Consider the following 13479-nt stretch of genomic DNA (forward strand, 5'->3'; position numbering starts at 1 on the left):
GCGAACAGAGGCGTGCTGTTATTTATTTGTGGGAGGATACACGGGCAGGCAGTAGGATGGCAGACATGGAGTTGTCAGGTGTGCAGTGGTCGAAGATACAAGACATGTGTCAAGTCCTTCAGTGTTTTGAGGAATGCACACGGCTGGTTAGTGCAGACAACGCCGTAATAAGCATGAGCATCCCCCTAATGCGTCTGCTGATGCAAAGTTTGACGCACATAAAGGAGCAGGCGTCTGCACCAGAGGAAGAGGGAAGCCTTGATGACAGTCAGCCATTGTCTGGTCAGGGCAGTGTACAGGACGAGGTAGCGGGCGAAGAGGAGGTGGAGGACGAGGAGGATGATGGGGATGAGTATATTTTTAATGCGGAAACTTTCACGGGGGCACAGGAAATTGGTTGCGTGTCACGGCCGGGTTCTGGTTTTTTGAGGGACACAAGTGACGTAGATTTGCCTGCAACTGCCCCTCAACCAATCACAACCGGAGATTTGACAAGTGGAACTTTGGCCCACATGGCGGATTATGCCTTACGTATCCTACAAAGGGACACACGCATTACGAAAATGATGAACGATGACGATTACTGGTTGGCCTGCCTCCTTGATCCACGCTATAAAGGCAAATTGCAAAATATTATGCCACATGAGAACTTGGAACTAATATTAGCAACCAAACAATCAACTCTTGTTGACCGTTTGCTTCAGGCATTCCCAGCACACAGCGCACGTGATCGTTCTCACACGAGCTCCAGGGGGCAGCAGACTAGGAGTGTTAGGGGTGCACACATCAGAAGTGGCGTTGGACAGAGGGGTTTTCTGACCAGGTTGTGGAGTGATTTTGCTATGACCGCAGACAGGACAGGTACTGCTGCATCAATTGAAAGTGACAGGAGACAACATTTGTCCAGTATGGTTACTAACTATTTTTCATCCCTTATCGATGTTCTCCCTCAACCGTCATTCCCATTTGATTACTGGGCCTCCAAATTAGACACCTGGCCAGAATTGGCAGAATATGCATTGCAGGAGCTTGCTTGCCCGGCAGCAAGTGTCCTATCAGAAAGAGTATTCAGTGCTGCAGGGTCAATATTAACCGAAAAAAGGACTCGTCTGGCTACCCAAAATGTTGACGATCTAACATTCATTAAAATGAACCACAACTGGATTTCAAAATCTTTTGCCCCACCTTGCCCGGCCGACACCTAGCTTTCCTATGAAAAGCTCTTGCCTGTGAATTACTTTTCTAATGTCTAATTTGCTGCTGCAGATTGTACAGCATACGACATGTTTACACCTCCCTAAATGGCCAAACTCCCCACACGGGGCCGTGGTATCGCGACTTGGCGCAAGCACCCGTGAGACTGCTGTTTGTCTGAAGAGGTGGGTGTGCTCGCTTTTGGTTGACGGCATTGCTACTGGGTCCCTCATAGTACAATGTAGTGTCTCTGGCGGTGGTGGTGCGCACCCAACGTCAGACACACCGTTGTAACATGAGTGGCCCTGGGGCGGTCCCGCCGGCCTCAAGAGAGTTCCCCCCTACCCCAGCTCAAACTGGGCTCTACTACGTGCAAAATTATGTCGCACAGCTCCACCAATCTTTAGTCTATTCGCTGACATCATTCAATGTCTGGCACTGACAATACAAATTTGTAGACATCTATGATGCAACTTAAAGTAGTCTGTGTCTGTGTCCTATATTGGCACCATTAAATAGTTACTGCCAAATTACTATGTCAGAAACACAGCAGATGAGCCCACCCCTGTACCTAAGTATGCCATCTTTTTTTTTGTTTTGGTTGTTTTGCGAGACATTAACATCTATTTATATTTTGGGAGTACTGGGACAGACACTCCTTGCACTACTCCTCCACTCAGCACCAAGCTGCCTGCCCGTGTATCCATGTAACCGCTGTAAAACTGCCATGAGCCTATTGTTTGTTATTTTAGGCCTTTGATAGCCTGTCTGCGGTCCCTACTCCTCCACTGACCACCAAGCTGCCTGCCCGTGTATCCATGTAACCGCTGTAAAACTGCCATGAGCCTATTGTTTGTTATTTTAGGCCTTTGAAGCCTTTCTGCGCTCCCTCCTTCCACTAGTCCTCCACTGACCAGACCACTGCTGCCCGTGTACCCCTGGAACCAATTTTAAAGTGCCTACAGCCAGCCCATTTTATTGTGTTAGGCCTTCGAAGCCTGTCTGCGGTCCATACTTCCACTAGTCCTCCACTGACCAGACCACTGCTGCCCGTGTACCCCTGGAACCAATTTTAAAGTGCCTACAGCCAGCCCATTTTATTGTGTTAGGCCTTCGAAGCCTGTCTGCGGTCCATACTTCCACTAGGCCTCCACTGACCAGACCACTGCTGCCCGTGTACCCCTGGAACCAATTTTAAAGTGCCTACAGCCAGCCCATTTTATTGTGTTAGGCCTTCGAAGCCTGTCTGCGGTCCATACTTCCACTAGGCCTCCACTGACCAGACCACTGCTGCCCGTGTACCCCTGGAACCAATTTTAAAGTGCCTACAGCCAGCCCATTTTATTGTGTTAGGCCTTCGAAGCCTGTCTGCGGTCCCTCCTTCCACTAGGCCTCCACTGACCAGACCACTGCTGCCCGTGTACCCCTGGAACCAATTTTAAAGTGCCTACAGCCAGCCCATTTTATTGTGTTAGGCCTTCGAAGCCTGTCTGCGGTCCCTCCTTCCACTAGGCCTCCACTGACCAGACCACTGCTGCCCGTGTACCCCTGGAACCAATTTTAAAGTGCCTACAGCCAGCCCATTTTATTGTGTTAGGCCTTCGAAGCCTGTCTGCGGTCCATACTTCCACTAGGCCTCCACTGACCAGACCACTGCTGCCCGTGTACCCCTGGAACCAATTTTAAAGTGCCTACAGCCAGCCCATTTTATTGTGTTAGGCCTTCGAAGCCTGTCTGCGGTCCCTCCTTCCACTAGGCCTCCACTGACCAGACCACTGCTGCCCGTGTACCCCTGGAACCAATTTTAAAGTGCCTACAGCCAGCCCATTTTATTGTGTTAGGCCTTCGAAGCCTGTCTGCGGTCCATACTTTAAATACTCCTCCACTCACCACCAAGCTGCCTGCCCGTGTATCCATGTAACCGCTGTAAAACTGCCATGAGCCTATTGTTTGTTATGTTAGGCCTTTGATAGCCTGTCTGCGGTCCCTACTTTAAATACTCCTCCACTCACCACCACCAAGCTGCCTGCCCGTGTATCCATGTAACCGCTGTGAAACTGCCATGAGCCTATTGTTTTTTTATGTTAGGCCTTTGATAGCCTGTCTGCGGTCCCTACTTTAAATACTCCTCCACTCACCACCACCAAGCTGCCTGCCCGTGTATCCATGTAACCGCTGTAAAACTGCCATGAGCCTATTGTTTGTTATTTTAGGCCTTTGAAGCCTTTCTGCGCTCCCTCCTTCCACTAGTCCTCCACTGACCAGACCACTGCTGCCCGTGTACCCCTGGAACCAATTTTAAAGTGCCTACAGCCAGCCCATTTTATTGTGTTAGGCCTTCGAAGCCTGTCTGCGCTCCCTCCTTCCACTAGTCCTCCACTGACCAGACCACTGCTGCCCGTGTACCCCTGGAACCAATTTTAAAGTGCCTACAGCCAGCCCATTTTATTGTGTTAGGCCTTCGAAGCCTGTCTGCGGTCCATACTTCCACTAGGCCTCCACTGACCAGACCACTGCTGCCCGTGTACCCCTGGAACCAATTTTAAAGTGCCTACAGCCAGCCCATTTTATTGTGTTAGGCCTTCGAAGCCTGTCTGCGGTCCATACTTTAAATACTCCTCCACTCACCACCAAGCTGCCTGCCCGTGTATCCATGTAACCGCTGTAAAACTGCCATGAGCCTATTGTTTGTTATGTTAGGCCTTTGATAGCCTGTCTGCGGTCCCTACTTTAAATACTCCTCCACTCACCACCACCAAGCTGCCTGCCCGTGTATCCATGTAACCGCTGTGAAACTGCCATGAGCCTATTGTTTTTTTATGTTAGGCCTTTGATAGCCTGTCTGCGGTCCCTACTTTAAATACTCCTCCACTCACCACCACCAAGCTGCCTGCCCGTGTATCCATGTAACCGCTGTAAAACTGCCATGAGCCTATTGTTTGTTATTTTAGGCCTTTGAAGCCTTTCTGCGCTCCCTCCTTCCACTAGTCCTCCACTGACCAGACCACTGCTGCCCGTGTACCCCTGGAACCAATTTTAAAGTGCCTACAGCCAGCCCATTTTATTGTGTTAGGCCTTCGAAGCCTGTCTGCGCTCCCTCCTTCCACTAGTCCTCCACTGACCAGACCACTGCTGCCCGTGTACCCCTGGAACCAATTTTAAAGTGCCTACAGCCAGCCCATTTTATTGTGTTAGGCCTTCGAAGCCTGTCTGCGGTCCATACTTCCACTAGGCCTCCACTGACCAGACCACTGCTGCCCGTGTACCCCTGGAACCAATTTTAAAGTGCCTACAGCCAGCCCATTTTATTGTGTTAGGCCTTCGAAGCCTGTCTGCGCTCCCTCCTTCCACTAGTCCTCCACTGACCAGACCACTGCTGCCCGTGTACCCCTGGAACCAATTTTAAAGTGCCTACAGCCAGCCCATTTTATTGTGTTAGGCCTTCGAAGCCTGTCTGCGGTCCATACTTCCACTAGGCCTCCACTGACCAGACCACTGCTGCCCGTGTACCCCTGGAACCAATTTTAAAGTGCCTACAGCCAGCCCATTTTATTGTGTTAGGCCTTCGAAGCCTGTCTGCGGTCCATACTTTAAATACTCCTCCACTCACCACCAAGCTGCCTGCCCGTGTATCCATGTAACCGCTGTAAAACTGCCATGAGCCTATTGTTTGTTATGTTAGGCCTTTGATAGCCTGTCTGCGGTCCCTACTTTAAATACTCCTCCACTCACCACCACCAAGCTGCCTGCCCGTGTATCCATGTAACCGCTGTAAAACTGCCATGAGCCTATTGTTTGTTATGTTAGGCCTTTGATAGCCTGTCTGCGGTCCTTACTTTAAATACTCCTCCACTCACCACCTAGCTGCCTGTGTATCCATGTAACCGATGTAAAACTGCCATGACTGCCTACTGTTTGTTATTTTAGGCCTTTGATAGCCTGTCTGCGGCCCCTACTTGCAATACTCCTCCACTGACCACAATGCTGCCTGGAGTGCCTGCCTGTGTATCCATGTAACCGATGTAAAACTGCCATGACTGCCTACTGTTTGTTATTTTAGGCCTTTGATAGCCTGTCTGCGGCCCCTACTTGCAATACTCCTCCACTGAGCACAATGCTGCCTGGAGTGCCTGCCTGTGTATCCATGTAACCGATGTAAAACTGCCATGACTGCCTACTGTTTGTTATTTTAGGCCTTTGATAGCCTGTCTGCAGCCCCTACTTGCAATACTCCTCCACTGACCACACCAATGCTGCCCGTGTACCCCTGGAACCTATTTAAAAGTTCATAGAGCCTAGTTATATATTTTATTTACTATTAATAAGGCCATGATGGACTACGCTGTACCACGCTACAAGCTAACCAGTCGACACTTCTTTTGCGAGAAAAGCCATCCCAACCCTCCACCAGCATGTAGAAGACCGCATTGTCCATGCACTCTGGCAATCTGTGAGTACAAAGGTGCACCTGACAACAGACGCATGGACCTGTAGGCATGGCCACGGAAGATTACGTGTCCATTACGGCGCAATGGGTTAATGTGGTGGATGCATGGTCCACAGGGGACAGCCTACTAAGTCTGTCTGCAGTCCCTAATTCAAATTGTCCTCCACTGTCTAAATCGGAACTTCCACCTTCTGGCTTTCGGCCTATAGTATCAGAAATTAAACTGCATTTGGCCTTCAACTTTGGTTAGGGCCTACTAACGGCTTCTGCCCCTCCCTGGTGTTGTCCTCAACTAAATAAAGCTGAGCTTCAACCTTCCGGCTCTCATTATGTGGTTTTAAAAAAAAAAATGGTGGTTAGGGCCTACTAACGGCTTCTGCCCCTCCCTGGTGTTGTCCTCAACTAAATAAAGCTGAGCTTCAACCTTCCGGCTCTCATTAAGTGGTTTTTAAAAAAAAATGGTGGTTAGGGCCTACTAACGGCTTCTGCCCCTCCCTGGTGTTGTCCTCAACTAAATAAAGCTGAGCTTCAACCTTCCGGCTCTCATTAAGTGGTTTTAAAAAAAAAAAAAATGGTGGTTAGGGCCTACTAACGGCTTCTGCCCCTCCCTGGTGTTGTCCTCAACTAAATAAAGCTGAGCTTCAACCTTCCGGCTCTCATTATGTGGTTTAAAAAAAAAAAATGGTGGTTAGGGCCTACTAACGGCTTCTGCCCCTCCCTGGTGTTGTCCTCAACTAAATAAAGCTGAGCTTCAACCTTCCGGCTCTCATTAAGTGGTTTTAAAAAAAAAATGGTGGTTAGGGCCTACTAACGGCTTCTGCCCCTCCCTGGTGTTGTCCTCAACTAAATAAAGCTGAGCTTCAACCTTCCGGCTCTCATTAAGTGGTTTTAAAAAAAAAAAAAATGGTGGTTAGGGCCTACTAACGGCTTCTGCCCCTCCCTGGTGTTGTCCTCAACTAAATAAAGCTGAGCTTCAACCTTCCGGCTCTCATTAAGTGGTTTTAAAAAAAAAAAAAATGGTGGTTAGGGCCTACTAACGGCTTCTGCCCCTCCCTGGTGTTGTCCTCAACTAAATAAAGCTGAGCTTCAACCTTCCGGCTCTCATTAAGTGGTTTTAAAAAAAAAAAAAATGGTGGTTAGGGCCTACTAACGGCTTCTGCCCCTCCCTGGTGTTGCCCTCAACTAAATAAAGCTGAGCTTCAACCTTCTGCTCCAAATTACCATTTTAAAAAATGCAATAGGCTTTTCCGGCCTACTAAAGGTGTCTGCCCCTCCCTGGTGTTGTCCTCAACTGAACAAAGCTGAGCTTCCACATTCTGGCTTTCGCCCTATACTATCAGATATTAAACTGCATTTGGCCTACTAGTGTGGTTAGGCCCTTGAAACAGTGTCTGCTGCTCTTGGGTTTGCTACTCCACTGAACAAAGCAATGCCGCCTGTTTAGTCCTGTTACCAATTTTGAACTGCATGTAGCCTACTTTATTCTTTGGCCCTATATCTGTTTCCTCCTCATCCTGCCCATTGCCCAGCCACTGCTAAATGAGTCTGCTGGTACATTGACCTAGACCACTACATTCCCCTTGTACTCTACACAGCCAGAATCTGTCCCTGCTGAAAGTAAGGTTCCCCTTCCCGCATGTTATACCACCTTACACAGGGACAAAGAGGAAGGTGCAGATGAAAGTGCAGGTTCCTTCATCAGGTGGGGGGGCATACTCGTTGGCGACGTCACTGGCACAGGGCCCCTCAGAGTACGCAAAAGTGTCGCTGCTGGTGGGAGGCGCCCCCGCCATGCAAACACACCGCCGTACTTTGAGGGGCCCTGTGCCAGTGGCAATGCGAACGAGTGGGCCCCCCCTGCTTGCTCAGGATCACAGCACTTGCAACTTTTAAATACTTACCTTTCCCTGCAACACCGCCGTGACGTAGTCCGCATTTCCTGGGCCCACGAAAAACTTGAGCCAGCCCTACTCCCCCCACAACTTTCCCCCAATTCCCTATGCCCAACTATTATTATACAGTTAATTAAGATTGGCAAGCTTCAGAAACAAGAATGGATGTTTTTGGCATTAAAATGGGCACTGTAGGTGTTTTCCTGGCCTCCACTCACTGCCGACTATGCTTCCCCATTGACTTGCATTGGGTTTCGTGTTTCGGTCGATCCCCGACTTTTAGCGATAATCGGCCGACTGCACTCGACTCGACTCTGGACAAAATCGGGTTTCCCAAAACCCTACTCGATCTTAAAAAAATGAAAGTCGCTCAACCCTACGCACCACGAAGATCTATCTTGGTAAACCACTTGGCACCTTTAATTCGGGCAAACAAGTCTGACAACAGAGGCAAAGGATACTGAAATTTAACAGTGATTTTATTCAAAAGCCGATAGTCAATACAAGGTCTCAAAGATCCGTCCTTCTTGGCCACAAAAAAGAATCCCGCACCAAGAGGGGAAGAGGAAGGACGGATATGCCCCTTCTCCAGAGATTCCTTGATATACGAACGCATTGCGGTATGCTCAGGTACAGACAGATTAAATAGTCTTCCCTTAGGAAATTTGCTACCTGGAATCAAATCTATGGCACAGTCACAGTCCCTATGAGGAGGCAGAACACTGGACCTGGACTCGCTGAACACATCCTGATAATCAGACAAATACTCAGGAACTTCCGAAGGAGTAGAGGAAGCAATAGACACCGGCGGGGAATCACCATGAATACCCTGACAGCCCCAACTTGACACAGACATTGCCTTCCAATCCAAGACTGGATTATGAGTCTGTAACCATGGCAAACCCAAAACGACCAAATCATGCATTTTATGCAGAACAAGAAAACGAATCACCTCCCGATGTTCAGGAGTCATGCACATGGTTACCTGTGTCCAAAACTGCGGTTTATTTTCCGCCAATGGCGTAGCATCAATACCCCTCAGAGGGATAGGATTAACCAACGGCTCAAGAACAAAACCACAGCGCTTGGCAAATGACAGATCCATAAGACTCAGGGCAGCACCTGAATCCACAAACGCCATAACAGGGTAAGAGGACAATGAGCAAATTAAAGTCACAGACAAAATAAATTTAGGTTGCAAATTACCAATAGCGACAGGACTAACAACCCTTGTTAGGCGTTTAGAGCATGCTGATATAACATGTATAGAATCACCACAGTAAAAACACAACCCATTCTGACGTCTATGATTTTTCCGCTCATTTCTGGTCTGAATTCTATCACATTGCATCAAATCAGGTGTTTGTTTAGACAACACCACCAGAGGATTAGCGGTTTTGCGCTCCCGCAAACGCCGGTCAATTTGAATAGCAAGCGCCATGGAATCATTCAGACTTGTAGGAATGGAGAAACCCACCATCACATTCTTAATGGCTTCAGAAAGGCCATTTCTGAAGTTTGCGGCCAGAGCACACTCATTCCACTGAGTAAGCACGGACCATTTCCGAAATTTTTGGCAATACACTTCAGCTTCATCCTGGCCCTGAGAAATAGCCAGCAAGGCTTTTTCTGCCTGAACCTCAAGATTGGGTTCCTCGTAAAGCAATCCGAGCGCCAGAAAAAACGCATCAATATTTGCCAATGCCGGATCTCCTGGTGCTAGCGAGAAAGCCCAATCCTGAGGGTCGCCCCGTAAAAAAGAGATAACAATTTTAACTTGCTGAACTGAGTCTCCAGATGAACGGGGTCTCAGAAATAGAAACAATTTACAATTATCCCTGAAATTCCTAAACTTAAATCGGTCTCCAGAAAACAGTTCAGGAATAGGTATTTTAGGTTCAGACATAGGACTACTGGTAACAAAATCTTGTATGCTTTGCACACGAGCAGCAAGCTGGTCCACACTTGTAATCAAGGTCTGGACATTCATGTCTGCAGCAAGCTCAAGCCACTCAGAGGTAAAGGGGAGGAAGAGAGGGAAAAAAAAAAATTCAGAATTTCCTTTCTTATATCCCACTTCTGCAATGCATTAAACATTCAATGTTGGCCTGGCATACTGTTATGACCCCAATGGCAGAGGGTCTCAGGAATCAATACCAAGTCTGCAAACACAAAAAACCAGCTCATAGGGCAGTGGTAACTGGGCTGACCATATATCTAATCCTAGCACCACAAATAGAAGTAGCCGGGGAACGTGCCTACGTTGGTTCTAGACGTCTCGCGCCAGCCGGAGAACTAACTAACCCTAGAAGGGAAAAGAAAGACCTTTCTTGCCTCCAGAGAAAAGACCCCAAAAGTTGGATACAAGCCCCCAACAAATAATAACTGTGAGGTAAGAGGAAAAGACAAACATAAGAATGAGCTAGGTATTTAGCAAAGAGAGGCCCGCTAGCTAATAGCAGAATATAGTAAGATGACTTATATGGTCAGCAAAAACCCTATCAAAATTTCCACGCTGGATATTCAAGAACCCCCGAACCGTCTAACGGCCGGGGGGAGAACACCAGCCCCCTAGAGCTTCCAGCAAGGTCAGAAATCACATTTAGTACAAGCTGGACAAAAATAGTAGCAAAGCAAGTAATTCAAAAAACAAAGAAGCAAGACTTAGCTTAATTTTGCAAGAGCCAGGACCAGCAGACAGGAGCAACAGAAGGATCTGATTACAACGATGCCAGGCACTGGACTAAGTATCCAGGAAGTTAATATAGCGACACCCCTGGACTAACGACCCAGGTGAGTGCCAAACAGAAAAAAGACAATCCCAGAGTCATACCACTAGTGACCACAAGAGGGAGCCAAAAAGTCTAATTCACAACACACTGGCTCTATGGTGGCTGGAGTCTTGTGGCAGGCTGCCTGGAGTCTTGTGGCAGGATGGCTGGAGTCTTGTGGCAGGATGGCTGGAGTCTTGTGGCAGGCTGGCTTCTTGTGGCAGGCTGGCTGGAGTCTTGTGGCAGGCTGGCTGGAGTCTTGTGGCAGGCTGGCTCTTGCTGGCAGGCTTCTTTGCTTCTCTGTGTCTTGCTGGCATATGTGGGGTTGAAGGCCCAGGCCAGGTTTATATAGATTTGGGGGTGTCTGACCAATTGGCAACAAAATCCAGCTTCTGAGCATGCTCAGTGTAAAAAAACGTATTGCAGCGCTGCATTGCGTCGTACGTCGTAGGCGGAGACAAAAAACGTTACAATCAACGTTTTTTGCCGACGACGTGTCGCCAAATTTCGACGCATACGTCGTACGACGGACACGACGTATGACAATCTGTCGCAATGCGTCGCCAATACAAGTCTATGGGGAAAAAACGCATCCTGCAAACACTTTTGCAGGATGCGTTTTTTCTGCAAAACGATGCATTTTAACGTATTGCAGTTAACGCTAGTGTGAAAGTAGCCTTAGGCTTCTTTCACACTTCAGTTGTTTGGCGTCAGTCTGCTCCGACATAGTAACGGATCGACGGATCTGTCAAAATTGTTGAGAAAATGGTTCTAACAGATCCATTTTTTTGACGGATCCGTTACACGGATGCGTCAAAAAAACGGATCTGTTAGAACAGTTGTGACCGTTTTTTACATCCGTTGGAACCGTTTTTTGACGGATCTGTTTTTTAAAATCCGAGGATTTCAATGTGATTGGCTAATACAAAGTACTTGGAAATGTGACTGGCTACTGGAAACTACTGGAGAACTATATATACAGTGTATTTACACCACATCTTTGAAAGGTTGTAGAGAAAGTGGCAGAGATGGAAGGAGTACTGGCGAATATTGTGAAGATATGTGCGGATTTCACTTTTGAGGCTAATCGGTTGGCAGTATCATTCGGGACAAGGAGGAAGAGAGACTGCGCATCCTGCGGCAGCGACGGAAGAGAAGGCTGTGGATTAGTGTTGAGCATTCCGATGCTGCAAGTATCGGGTATCTGCCGATACTTGCTGTATCGGAATTCCGATACCGGGATTCCGATACTCTTGTGGTATCGGGTATCGGGTATCGGAACAACATTAATGTTAAAATGTGTAAAATAGAGAATTAAAATAAAAAATATCGCTATACTCACCTGTCCGACGCAGCCGGGACCTCAGCGCAGGAACCGGCAGCGTTGTTTGTTTAAAATTCCCGCTTTTACATGGTTACGCGAAGTCCCGGCTTGTGATTGGTCAGGGCGGCCATGTTGCCGGGCCGCGGACCAATCACAGCAAGCCGTGACGAAAATACGTCACGGCTTGCTGTGATTGGTCCGCGTCCCGGCAACATGGCCGCCATTAACCAATCACAAGCCGTGACGTCACGGGAGGCTGGAAACGCGCTCATTTTAAAAAGGGCGCGTGTCCAGCCTCCCGTGACGTCACGGCTTGTGATTGGTTGCGTCGCGGTCAACCAATCACAAGCCGGGAGGCTGGACACGCGCCCATTTCAAAATGAGCGCGTCCAGCCTCCCGGCTTGTGATTGGTTGATCGCGGCGCAACCAATCACAAGCCGTGACGTCACGGGAGGCTGGACACGCGCCCATTTCAAAATGAGCGCGTCCAGCCTCCCGGCTTGTGATTGGTTGATCGCGGCGCAACCAATCACAAGCCGTGACGTCACGGGAGGCTGGACACGCGCCCATTTTAAAATGAGCGCGTGTCCAGCCTCCCGTGACGTCCCGGCTTGTGATTGGTCAGGGCGGCCATATTGCCGGGACGCGGACCAATCACAGCAAGCCGTGACGTAATTTCGTCACGGCTTGCTGTGATTGGTCCGCGTCCCGGCAACATGGCCGACCTGACCAATCACAAGCCGGGAATTCACGTAACCAAGTAATAGCGCGATTTTTAAACAAACAACGCTGCCGGTTCCCTCGCTGAAGTCCCGGCTGCGTCGGACAGGTGAGTATAGCGATATTTTTTATTTTAATTCTTTCTTTTACACATTTATATGGTTCCCAGGGCCTGAAGGAGAGTTTCCTCTCCTTCAGACCCTGGGAACCATCAGGGATACCGTCCGATACATGAGTCCCATTGACTTGTATTGGTATCGGGTATCGGTATCGGATTGGATTCCGATACTGTGACGGTATCGGCCGATACTTTCCGATACCGATACTTTCAAGTATCGGACGGTATCGCTCAACACTACTGTGGATCCATCCTATCACAGCCCAGTGCATGACCCGTTGCGTTTATTCCACACTGTATATTGAATTGAGGGAAAATCCTGAAAAATTGCTGGCAGAGTCTGTCTTGCTGGCTGCTGGCAGGGTCTGTCTTGCTGGCTGGCACTGTGTTCTCTCTCTACTTCTTCTCTGCTTGATGGCACATTAAAGAATGAAGGCCACCTGTCCTGTTTATATAGTTTTGGGGTTGTCTGGGAAAAGTATCTACTTTTTGGAGCATGCTCAATTGACAAAAAACAGATTGGGGCGACGGATCCGCATAATGACGGATCGCGACGGATCCGTCGCCCATAGGTGGCCATTCTAGGAAATGGCGGACGCGACGGATCTGCCGTGAACCGCCATTTCGGCGCAGACAAACAACGTTGCAATGTCAGTCAATGTCTAGACGACGTCCGCCAAATCTCGATGGATCCGTCACATGGCGGATGGAACGGACGACCATCCACCACAATCCGTCGCTAATGCAAGTCTATGGGAAAATAGCGGATCCGCCAAAAAAAAATGGCGGATCCGCTATTTGACGAAAACGGCGGATTCAAACTGACGCCAAAAGACTGAAGTGTGAAAGAGGCCTTAATCAGTACTAAACCAGCAGTGTCAGAATCAGAATCAGTATCTACCTCTAAATCTGCTGTCAGAACAGTGCCCTTTCCCAAACCTGCAGTATCTGAATCAGTATCTACCTCCAAATCTGCTGCATCAGAAGCAGTACATTTTCCTAAACCAGCTGT

This window comes from Ranitomeya variabilis, chromosome 1 (genome assembly GCF_051348905.1).
Source record: "Ranitomeya variabilis isolate aRanVar5 chromosome 1, aRanVar5.hap1, whole genome shotgun sequence".
Lineage (NCBI taxonomy): Eukaryota > Metazoa > Chordata > Amphibia > Anura > Dendrobatidae > Ranitomeya > Ranitomeya variabilis.